Source organism: Dysidea avara, chromosome 5 (assembly GCF_963678975.1).
Source record: "Dysidea avara chromosome 5, odDysAvar1.4, whole genome shotgun sequence".
NCBI lineage: Eukaryota > Metazoa > Porifera > Demospongiae > Dictyoceratida > Dysideidae > Dysidea > Dysidea avara.
Window position 1 is genome coordinate 38,366,083 of NC_089276.1, and position 12,119 is coordinate 38,378,201.

Below are 12,119 nucleotides of genomic sequence, written 5' to 3' on the forward strand. Positions count from 1 at the left end.
GATTTTAAATCTTTATATCAGTCATTCTTATGCATGTAATCAATGTGTACTTAATAACTGTTTGTTTGTCAAATTCACAGTAGTCTAATATTGGCAACACAAACACACAATATAGTCTACCAAGAAGGTCATTAGGTATGGTATTCAAATGATAAAGGCAATGTATCCTGAATAAAACTGTCTGCAGTACAGTGTGCATAAAAATTATCATGCATCATGTATTTTCTCATGCTTGACAACTCCACAAGAATGTCTGTAGAGCACAGGCCTGCATCAAATATCGCATGCAGCAATATGCTGGCATATTTAGGTGGATATTTCAAACTATGGAGCTTATTCCATGATAATAGGTCGATACTCTCTGACAGACTGAGCAGTCAGTGGAAACTGCAACATAGCACTCAAATACATTCAAGTGTACATAGCTCCAAGTTATACTCTCTAATAGAACAGTCACTTTATAGTGAAATACTCTAATAGAGCATTCACAAATGTTCTAAGATAATTGTAACAAATGTTGCTAAGGCCACATAAACGTAATTATTAGTTTCTCATCCCCACCCGCACCGCCGTTTTTCTTACCTCATCAAGGATGTTTTGCCACCACTGGTGGCCTATAGCGGTGCAGCCATCCAGCACCTTTTAAAGTTGGTACTTACCTTGCTAGAGCAGTCTAAGAAAACTCCATTTTGAGTTATTTTAGCTAGCTAATTCAGCTATCTAGTCAGTAAAAAAATAAAAATCAGCCCTCCCACACTGGTATTAATTTGAGTGCAGGAGCTAGGATGAGAAACTAATAATTAAGTTTATAGTGTGGCCTAAGTTAGGAGAACCAGAAAGAGCTGACATAATGTAGGTAGGGACCCGCCGATTTGAGCATAATAGGTGTCTGAAAGCATTGAGCATAATGCTAGCATAATAGGTAGAATATTTGTGTAATAGTATGAATTCTTGCTTATCAAAATAGCTATCACAGAAAGATCGATATACTCTAATAGAACAGTCAGTAACTCTAATAGAACAATCACATAGCTGACTGTTCTATTAGAGTATATCGACCTTTTCTGTGATCATAGTATGCATTTTGACAAGTAAGTTTGTGCTTCAGCCACTTATTATTTATCCATAAATTGGAAATTATTAGCAGAGCATGAGAACTGAGGCATAAATAATTGGGCATAATTTGAGCATAATGGGTAAGTATTGAGCATAAGTTTAAGCATAATAGGTAAATTTTGGGTAAGTGGAATTATAGGAAAGCGGAAACGGGAACGGAAAACGGACACGGAAAGTGGGAACGAAAACGACCAGCGGTAAATTACTAATGGAGCAGATCACCCCTGCAGATTACACACACAAGTCATATAGCAACACACAAGTCTACGGTGGGGTCTATTCTACGGAACGGAACGGAACGGAATGAAGGACTAAACTACGGAACGGAATGCTTTCTCAAATTGAAGCTTGCAGCTTACCATTGCTGTACAAGTTATCGGTGGCACTTCCAGCAGGTATTCAAACGTACCCCAAGAAAGATAAAACGAATAAGGATCGATTGTGGGTTCTTGTTGGTTGTCATTAGTAACGAAGTAGAGTTCTACTAATTGTGGGAATTATTTAATAGCTGACTCAATGTGTTCATCTTCGGATGTATCAAGTAAGGAACTTAATGCATGACCTGTTTTTACTAGTATGTGAGTTGTTTTTGCTTACTTTGACTTCAGAATGTACAGTCTGGGGCCCAGCCTTTCTAATCGGCATAAATCAGTATGTAACTACACTACAAAGGAAACAAGTATGGTGACAAACTTAGTCTAAGCAGAATCTAAAGGAATTTTGTGCAGTGTGTGAGGAGCAAACATTCAGATACTTCAAGGAGGCTATATTGTGTGAACATCAATGATTCATTAACAGAGTAGTGGACTAATGCCAGATATCTCAGCCTGAGTAGTGAGTTGAATCCAGGATGGGGTCTATTTTACAGAATGGAATGCTTTCTGAATCAAAACTTGCAGCTTGGCTAGCCGCTATCATTGCTGAAATTATATTTTATCAGTGGAACCTACAGGAAAATGGAATAGGATAATAATAAAATATTAATAGCTGTCTCATGCAGTGGTTGTTCTACTGCCTGATATATCAAGCAGGTCTCTTCAATTCATTTATTGCATGACCAAGGCAAGTTTTGATACTACAATACAGCAGCTGATTGGATGTCAGTTGTTTCTGTTGATCTTGACAAGATAAATAGTTTAGAAGACCACTCAATTTCTTCAGTTTCAGAGCATAATATCCACAGAGAAATTAACTAGAAAGTTACTGGTGACAGGAAAAGGCTAGGTGATCATGACTTTATTCAGTCTAGTAAACAGAATACGTATATGGTTGATTGAGTGAGGTATCACTTTCACAATGTTCAGACGACCAGTGATGAGATGCATGGATTCATCAAATTTTTGTTGCGGTTGGAGACATTATCCAAAAGCAAACTGACTGTATAATATTAATTCACTTTCTTTATATTTTCTCAATTTTGAGCCTGTATACAAATAATTAAATTTTTCTTGGTCAATAGAAATCCTAGAATAAGATGGGAGTCTTTGTTTACCTATACTGCACAACTTCAAAGGAAAATGAAGAAAACATAGACAAATCAATAAAATTAGTACAACTACAATAAGGTGAATTACAGATTTAAATACTTAATATGAATTAGAGCCTTTAGATAATTATTGCTCCAAAGCAAAATTGTAGATGGAAAAAACAAAGATAGTGCAGTACATAAGCCCTTAAAATTGACATAATCGTTCACTTTTTGATAAAAGCACCAATTTTTTTACAGAGTATATGGAGCGTGCACTAAGTGTTTTAAGAAGGGGAGGCATGTAAAAAGTCCTCAGGAACACCCCTTTTTGCACCCTGACAAGAAAACTATTTGTTACTATTAAAAATCAATCACGTTTCTATCAAGTTAACTGCTGGGCCTAGTATCATAGTAGTACAAAGCATACAGCTGGAACATAATAGCCTATTAGTAATCTATAAAAAAACAAATAGTTTTCTCACCAAGGCAGTAAACAAAATCACTAAAATTTCCATTTGCAGGGATTCTGTTAAAGTTTTGGACCTTCAATGCTGACGATTGTGTAGTACTATGTATAAGGATCATCCTGATGTGTATCGTTTCTTTATTAAAGGGGTATAACAAAAGTTATTTAATGCTAAAATCACAGGTGGATATCTCAACAGAAAACCATGAACTACAGCAGTTCAATTATCAAGCACAGAGCTTGAACAAAAGGTCCCTTGTCCTTATACTGGGCACCATATGAAAGGTAATTAAATTTCTAGTTTAATGAAGGCAGTTGCAAGTTGTTTCAACATCTTGTTCTCAAGTTACAGTGCTTTCAATTCAGTGTAATATAGCATAAGCAAGAAAAGCACACAGATGAGTATTAAGGTATTTCTTAGTGCTGTGATAATGGTCAAAATAAGCATAAAGGAGCTGGGTTCCAATGAAGTGAAATTTTGAGCACTAAGAAGTACCTTATGACACATCCTTGTGCTTTTCTTGCTTAATATGCTATTACACTGAATTGAAAGCGCTGTAACTTGAGAACAAGATGTTGAAACAACTTGCAACTGCCTTCATTAAACTAGAAATTTAATTACCTTTCATATGGTGCCCAGTATAAGGACAAGGGACCTTTTGTTCAAGCTCTGTGCTTGATAATTGAACTGCTGTAATTCATGGTTTTCTGTTGAGATATCCACCTGTGACTTTAGCTTTAAATAACTTTTGTTAGACCCCTTTAATAAAGAAACGATACACATCAGGATGATCCTTATACATAGTACTACACAATCGTCAGCTTTGAAGGTCCAAAACTTTAACAGAATCCCTGCAAATGGAAATTTTAGTGATTTTGTTTACTGCCTTGGTGAGAAAACTATTTGTTTTTTTATAGATTACTAATAGGTTATTATGTTCCAGCTGTATGCTTTGTACTACTATGATACTAGGCCCAGCAGTTAACTTGATAGAAACATGATTGATTTTTAATAGTAACAAATAGTTTTCTTGTCAGGATGCAAAAAGGGGTGTTCCTGAGGACTTTTTACATGCCTCCCCTTCTTAAAACACTTAGTGCACGCTCCATATACTCTGTAAAAAAATTGGTACTTTTATCAAAAAGTGAACAAATGTTTGGCTTAGGTGCTGGACTAAGACTGGTGAGATCTTGGTTAATTAATGACAGTGGTTGGAGATTAAAAGAGTGGTAACTTCTTGTTTTTGAATATGTTGCAAAGTGGAGGTAGCTACAAATCAAAATGGGATATCAATTTCATTATGAAAAATTTGTATACATAAATAATCTAGCAATACTGTATTCATTTGTCCTCCACTCAAATATGCTACAACAGTGTCGGTACATTGGCAGTCTACTTTGAAATCTCAACTCTAGAGTAGATCCAACACAGAGCAGCCCGCAGTGTAACAAACACATGTGATCCCACTGTAATTTCATGGACTGGGAATCACTTGAAAATAGACAAACAAATTTAATGTTTTGTTTGAAATGAAGCATGTGAAATGTTATACTTAGGATTCTTAGGTGGTATGTAATTAATGTGAGCGTTCCATTTCAGGTCTGACTAGATACATTGAAATTACACACGCATCTTGGTCCAAATCACGTTTGCCTGGTGGCTATGGGCATGGTTTCACATGCATAGAAACCTTATAATTGAGATTTGGTTGATCTTGGAGTTTTGGCATTTAGCCTGATTCAAGGCTAGTAGTCACACACATCCTTGAATTTGTGCAACAGAAAAAATCAGCTCACTATTGAACACAGCATTAGTCAGCTGCACCGGCTGCTACTAACTTCATGCATATATACACTTCAGTGATGTTTGCAGAATATAGCCTCCTTGTGGTCTGCCAAAATATTTGCTCCTCACACACTGCACAAAATTCTTCAAGTTTTAATTCAGCCGGCTCTTTCCTGTTACCAGTCACAGTTCCTGCTTGCTTTATTTGTACACTGACTTATGACTTGAAAAGCCTGCCCAGACTGTTTTCTAACGTCAAAATAAACAAAACAGCTCACATAAAGTGCCCTTCTTGATATATCCGTAGATGAACCATGGATGAACATCACTGATACAGCTCATCCTATGCTACAATGCTAAAATTAATACTTCGTTACTAATGACAACCAACAAGAACCCACAATCGATCCTTTAATTCTTTTTATCTTATGTTTAATCACCCACTGGAGGTGCCACTGATAACTTGTAAGGACAGTTTCAGCAATGGTAAGTTGCAAGCTTTAATTGAAGAAAGCGTTCCGTTCCGTGGTTTAGTCCATCATTCCGTTCCGTTCCGTTCCGTTCCGTTCCGTTCCGTTCCGTTCCGTTCCGTTCCGTAGAATAGACCCCACCCTCGAATTATGCTAATGTGGGATTTTATCACGTGACTTGCAGCTGTCATCCGAGGTGACAACGCGAGGGAACACAAGATGAAGGAGATGAGTTGGTGACGAATACAAAGAAGTCCTTTTGTGGTGAATTCAGTCTTTGCTGTAGTTATAGAAAGTGCTTATAGCAGGACGGGCGTAGGAGGGAGAACCAGAATGGAAGGCAATTCCGACAGGATGGCAGAACCAGAGTGGAATACGACCTGGATGACAGAACCAATGTGGTAGACCAGAGCTAAGAAGAACTGAGAATTACATTTTAGGTACTATAGCAGATCGCTGTCATTTTGATGAGAGATTCAGAGTTTTACAAACAAAGGCCACTCAGTTGAAAACTGAAGTTTTGGCTTGATTTATGAAAGAGAAATTTAGTACTGCTGTATGTTGCAATAAGTGTGGCCCTAACACAGAATTTGAAAACTTACGTGAGTGGACAAGAATCTTTTGGGTATCAGTAAAAGAGGTGAGTGTGTGTTTGTTTGACATGTTGTCTCTCAGCGGAATTGCTTGACTGCTCCAAACCTAGCTACAATTTTATAATCTTCTTAACCCTTAAGGCACATAAGCCACTATAGTGGCAATATTAAAAAAATACCCACGGAAATGCATGATGTTTAACCAACAACTGTTTCATAACAGAAAGTGTTATATACTTACAGATATCAATAATAAAACAGTTAGTACTGTTTCTCCTTGTGTTTCACGGTCTTCTTCGTCTGGTTTCGTTTGAAAATCTGTCCTCAATTGGCAATAATTGCCATCAGCTTACTTGGATGCTTTGCTCGTGAAGTTGACAACAAGGCGACTAATCTTGAGGGACTTGCTGAAAGCAACGCTGCTTGAACAGTGCCACAGTGGACCATATCAACTTGTAGATCGACAGAAACACCTTCCACATGACTAGAGTCCACAGCGTTTACAAACCTCAAAGATATCTTCTCTAAAACATATGCAAATTTACACTCCTGTGTTTAAACCATCATAACTTGGTGAAGGAGCGTCAGAATCAGTAAAACGTGGACACCATTTTATTCTTGTGATGTCAGCATTCCGAAAGTCTTAATTTCAAGTCTGTGTGACCTTCCATATACGAGTTATCGATCGATCAATATCAATAGCCACTATAGTGGCTTATGCCTGCGTTTTGTAAAGTTTTATGCGGCTTTAAGGGTTAAATGCAACAACTTTAGAATGGATTTACCATCAATTGAGCAAAATGAACACTAGTAGTGATAATTTTAGTGGCTGAAAGTTAAGTTAAATTTTTATCAAATCTCTTTCTTTGAATATCTGCATGGGTTTGCTAAGCCTGTGGTGGAGTTACTGAAGTGTTGGTAGCCTGTAGTTGTTTACTAGATAGAAAAAAATGGCAAGGCCAACAACAAAATGTCTTTGCTTACTTTCTGGACAAGAATAGCATTGATAGTAGCTTTTGATGCACTGTAGTGTCACATTGTGGTGGTGATACACAAACTTCTAATGGTAGCCCCATTTTACAATTTCTTTCTCAAAACTTTTCTTTGACTGCTTGGTTCACACCAATGAAATTATGTAGTACATGTACATGTTTACCAGGTTTCTACTCTATTTAGAGCTCATTTTAATACGGGCTCTGCTACTAACAATTAACCATACATTTAAATTTTTTAGCGGGAAAAAAAGATTAATATTTCCTTACTTGTTTTGTAGTTAATATCATTATGTTTGCTCCAACATGCAGATCATCTAGTGTGCAGTGAGGAAGGCTCATCACACAGTGGATCACTCCTTTTGGACAGCTCTCCATCGAGTCAACCTGTCAATGAAGCTCCAAAAACTTGTTCAAAAGTATACGAGTCAGTGAAAAGAAGCAGCATCCTCCTACAAAATAAAGGACTGCTGATACATACAGAGAATCATCCAAAGATGAAGACACCCATTCCTGGATTGATGAATTACACTTGATGAATGTGGACAAAGCTGTGGTATTGTCAGCTGATTGGATTAATGTTGCAATTATCAATGCTAGCCAATATAATATTGAACAAGTAGTTCAAACAAAATTTCAAGATGTTGGCTATTGAGTTATTTGATTATTGAAAGTGCTTTCACTCAAGTTATACATGACAGTAACAGAAATCACTGGGTGACAATTAGTAACTCAACCAGAAAAGATGCATTGGTTTTTGATAGTATGTTTTCTCATGACAACTAATGCAAGTGGCCTGTTTACTGCACACCAGCAAATCAGAATTTACCCTGAACTTTGTAGATGTTCATAAACAGATTGGATGTAATGATTGTGGTTTGTTCAGCATTGCATATTCAGTGCTCCGGTGTTTAGGTGAAAACCCTGGCACATTAGTATTTGACTACCCTAAGATGTGTAGCCATCTCTCATCTTGTATTGAACAACAATGTTTTTCTGTTACCAATCAGAGGCAAAAGAAGAAAAATCTGAAAGTTAAATAAACTGAACAAGCAAAGGCTTACTGGATGCCTGGCATACCACGTCAACCTCCAATGACATGCTGTTTGGAGTGTTCAGAATGGTACCATGGGGATGTATGCATTTCTCCAGTTTCTGCTGAAGCCCCTTAGGCAAAGAATGTACGCTGGAGTTGTCAAAGCTGTGTTGAAACTAGTTAGTGTTTAGTAACTGTTACAGTGTAGTGTATTGTTGTATCATTTATTTGCTGTACTGCTTTTAATTTATTAGTATTATCAACATAGTTGTATTTAATTTTTGCTGCTAGCTAACTGTATTCTTGTTTCTTATAAGAATTTTTTTCACTGGCATCAACCTATGTAGCAAGGTTAAATTAGACATGCTGTATAGCTACGTACATAGCTAGTTGGGACTTGGGGACTGGTCCAAATTGAGAGACAAATTTAAGTTTATTAGTACTGTAATACTGCGGCTACTAGTTTTTATGTTATAGCTTTGCAGACCTGATAGCTATAGATTTAGAGCTAAATGTAGTCTATAGAACTTCCCTTAGATCTAGCCGTTCCATGGACGTCCATGACCACCAAGTAATACTATAGTTGATGCGCTGGGGGGCACGTCTGCTCTGTTCCGTTCCGGAGAATAATGCCACGGAATATTCCGTTCCGTGTCGTTCCGTGGAATAATGGTAACCAGATTGACCGAATCTTACATAGCCACGCCGGTAGCCAGTCCACTTTTGTGGGAATTTCCACCATCACACAAGAAAAGACTATGTGCTTCCCAATCAGCCACAGTGCCCCCAGATTGTTTCCTTCCATTGCATGCATGGTTGCTTCCATTCTCTGGCTTTGCGTATCCGTCACAAGTCCGCCCCCCACGCACGGTCTTGGCACGCGAAATTATTGCTGCTGAAGCTCGTGGCCTCGTGCTGAAGTGATGTTAACGCAAATTACCTTAGGTTTTGTGTGTCTCCTTCTGCAATGCATATGGATGGGTATGTACTAGCTAATTTCTTATTTTATGCATTGATTGACAGCGGCGTCGAGTCCATTAATTTAGCTTCATCATCACCTCACGAGTAGTATAATACAGGTGTAGCTAGGTATATTTAAAATCATTTAATCCTTTGAGCAAGTATTTCAGTATTAGCTAGCTAGTAGTTAGCTATAAGGAAGTTCAAGGGCAGCCTGAAAACAGGTTTACTGGAGCCGGTTGTGGCGGAACTTCTAGCTATCCTCCTGCCTGACAGGACCACTGCCAAAAATTCCGAAAAATTCTAGCCGATAGTTATTCATTCTTTTCTGAGCACACGTTTCATTTGAAATGCAATTCCATATTGTATGCTGGCCCTTGCCACCCTTCATAACTAATGGTCTATAAGACTGTACATTTCCGTTTATTTGTAATCAACATGTTTCGTATTGTATCATCTCGTTTGTTTCCATTTTTGTTTTGCTTTGTGTTAACTTCATTAGAGCATGTATGTATGTATGTAGCTACGTATGCACATAATATTATCTTAAGTCAAGTTATGCCTTAATTAATTTTGTTGCTACTCTGTCTTTGACAAATTAGATAATCAGTAATAGTTGTAGATCTGGTTTTGTAAACAAGATCCCCTAGGGCCCTGCAGCTGAGGGAAATGTTTACAAATCAGATACAAACTGAATAGGTGTGTTGTAAAATTTTATGGTATGGGGCATGTGCGGACCAAGATGCCCATTTGTAGCACCAAAGGAAAGGGGCAAGAAAGCCAGGATACTATATTAGCTATCACTGAGTGCTATGTCCAAGGAACAATTTTACTGTCTTGATAGTTAGCTAATTCAATGGTAGCTTATTTGTTGGTAGCTAGCTTCACATGGACAACCACTGGTGTATTCAGGTCAGCCATTGTGTGGCTGAAGTGAAATTTATTCTTTAGTAGTGTAGCGATGTAATAGTCTTTAATTTATTGGCGAACCATGGTGATGATGCTGATTCAGCTGAGTGATTATCCTGCTTCCAAGCTGTGGATATTCCTTACGGAGTAATAATGCATCGATTGAATTCATTGCCTTTTGTTTGTGACTGTACAGTGTATGGTTTCTTTTGGTACTTTTGAACCAATTAGTGGGCAGACTGTGTGGCTAAAAAGAGGTACTATATATATATATATATATAAGGCAAATCCTGAGCACATCCATCTTACCAACTCTTATATAACAGTTCCCAGTTTGCTGACTTATTTACTAAACATTGTTTGCAATTTTAAAGCCTATATAACAGATTTTTTGTTTTGAGTGTGGGTTGGGAATTTGGCATGGCTGAACTACTTGAGATCGGAGCAAATTATGTAAAACTTGTCAAAGTGTGTTTCTTGTAATGGAGTGTGAAATCTGAGGTGAATTGTAGAGACACTGCTCACCGAGACAGGTTTTTTTTGTCAAGATATTGGACTATGAAACGGTGGAACATGTGGCACACAGCTACAAAACAGTGGAATTAATAATTCTAGTCACGATGTTGAGTTGCGGAATATTATAAGATCCTTTTCACAGATCTGGTCACAGATAGCAGTGGCAGCTATAGAGTTAGGCCTAATGTATTTCACAGTCTGCAATCACAGACTGGACGCACAGACTGAGCTGGAAAAAGCTTCTTATATAGCAATAATCCAGGCATTATGTATCTATCTCTTGTAATGATGGAGACACCATTATTGACTTTCAACTAGTAGCAATAGAGGCTATTGTTGTAGCACAGATTTATTCCTTTGTTGTTCCAGTATTTAGCACTAACATTTAGGCTTTAGCCAGTGATGAGTCAGTGGTTGGATAGCTACATAGTCTTATGCCTCCCATCTACTCAATATCGAATGGTAAGTTTTATACTGATCTGCAAATGTGTATTCACTATAACTATGGCTAGACTGTGTAGGAATAGCCATGCCACCCTACAAAACTATATAGATAGATGGTGTAAGAATAGCCATGCCACCCTACAAACTATGTAGATAAACTACTGTCATACAACTTTGAAAATATTCTAGCAAATTTAGTGCACACGCAACCTTCGTTTCTTATATGTGAGCAACTGAAGTTCAGCAATGGTGTCATCAGCATTACAAAGATAGATAATCCCTGGATTATTGTTGAGAAGCTGTTTCCAGCTCAGCCTGTGAGTCCAGTTCATGTATCAGTCCGTAAAATACATTAGGCCACAGAGTTAAGAGAAAACTAGCCTAGTTTAAAGTTGTCTGTCAATGTACTCTATAGAGCAGTGACAAATGGTTTAAAAGCAGTGCATTAAAATGTTGGAAAACCTTTAATCGTCCAGATTTTGAACCAGAGTTGCTAACTCACAAACCCTTCATCACTAAACTGCTATAAACTATTCAACTTACTAATTTAAAAGAAAATTAAACTTTTACTCAACAGTAAAAACTATGATTTCATAGGTCCAAATCTGCTTTAGATTGTTCCAGCACATTCTATGTGTGTTATATTAGAAGTCCTTGAAAAATGTGCACTCTATTACAGTATTCCAAAAATAATTATAGTGAAATTAAACCAGCCATACTAATTATAGTCATCTTTGTATCTGTAGATTAAGTAATAATAAGCCTTAATGCAACTGTATGATTGCCTTTGGATACTTGTTTATAATACATTGCATTTATACAATTGTTCTGTAGTTTCTGTACTTGATGACATGCTACTGTTGTTAAAAACAACTTTATAGAAGTGCATTTTAATTTTTGCAGGTAGTATTGCACAAGAGCAACCTAATATGACTCCCAGAAAACAGTCATCCTTAGCTACTTCATCACACCTGAATGATGTGGTTCTTGTGATGTACGTATTTGACCACTGAATGTTTTGTATCCATACTGTTGTATATACACTTGTAGGAAAACTAATAGCATCAAAAGGATTTCAAAGTCAGCCTCTACAACAGATAATCCAGGTACTTAATTTGCTGCTGCTGCTGCTGCTGCCGCTGCCGCTGCTGCTGCTGCCGCTGCTGCTGCTGCCGCTGCCGCTGCTGCTGCTGCTGCCGCTGCCGCTGCTGCTGCTACGATTCTCTTGTGAATGCAGTGGAAAATAGCTTGTCAACATTTGTGCTGGGTGATGAAGTGTTTAGCTGACATATGTGACTAGATCTGCAAACACCTGGAATAATAGTGCAATTTTGAAGTTCAATATTATTTTTATCATCTACAT

The 12,119-nt window shown here is 37.5% G+C and overlaps 1 long non-coding RNA gene across 1 annotated transcript; it reads left to right on the forward strand.

The window, feature by feature from the left end:
• The first annotated feature begins 8,806 nt into the window (after positions 1 to 8,806).
• On the forward strand, positions 8,807 to 11,862 carry LOC136255503 (uncharacterized). The gene is made up of 3 exons (XR_010700920.1): positions 8,807 to 8,908; positions 11,660 to 11,750; positions 11,807 to 11,862. It is a non-coding gene; the product is annotated as an uncharacterized lncRNA (long non-coding RNA).
• The last annotated feature ends 257 nt before the right edge of the window (positions 11,863 to 12,119 follow it).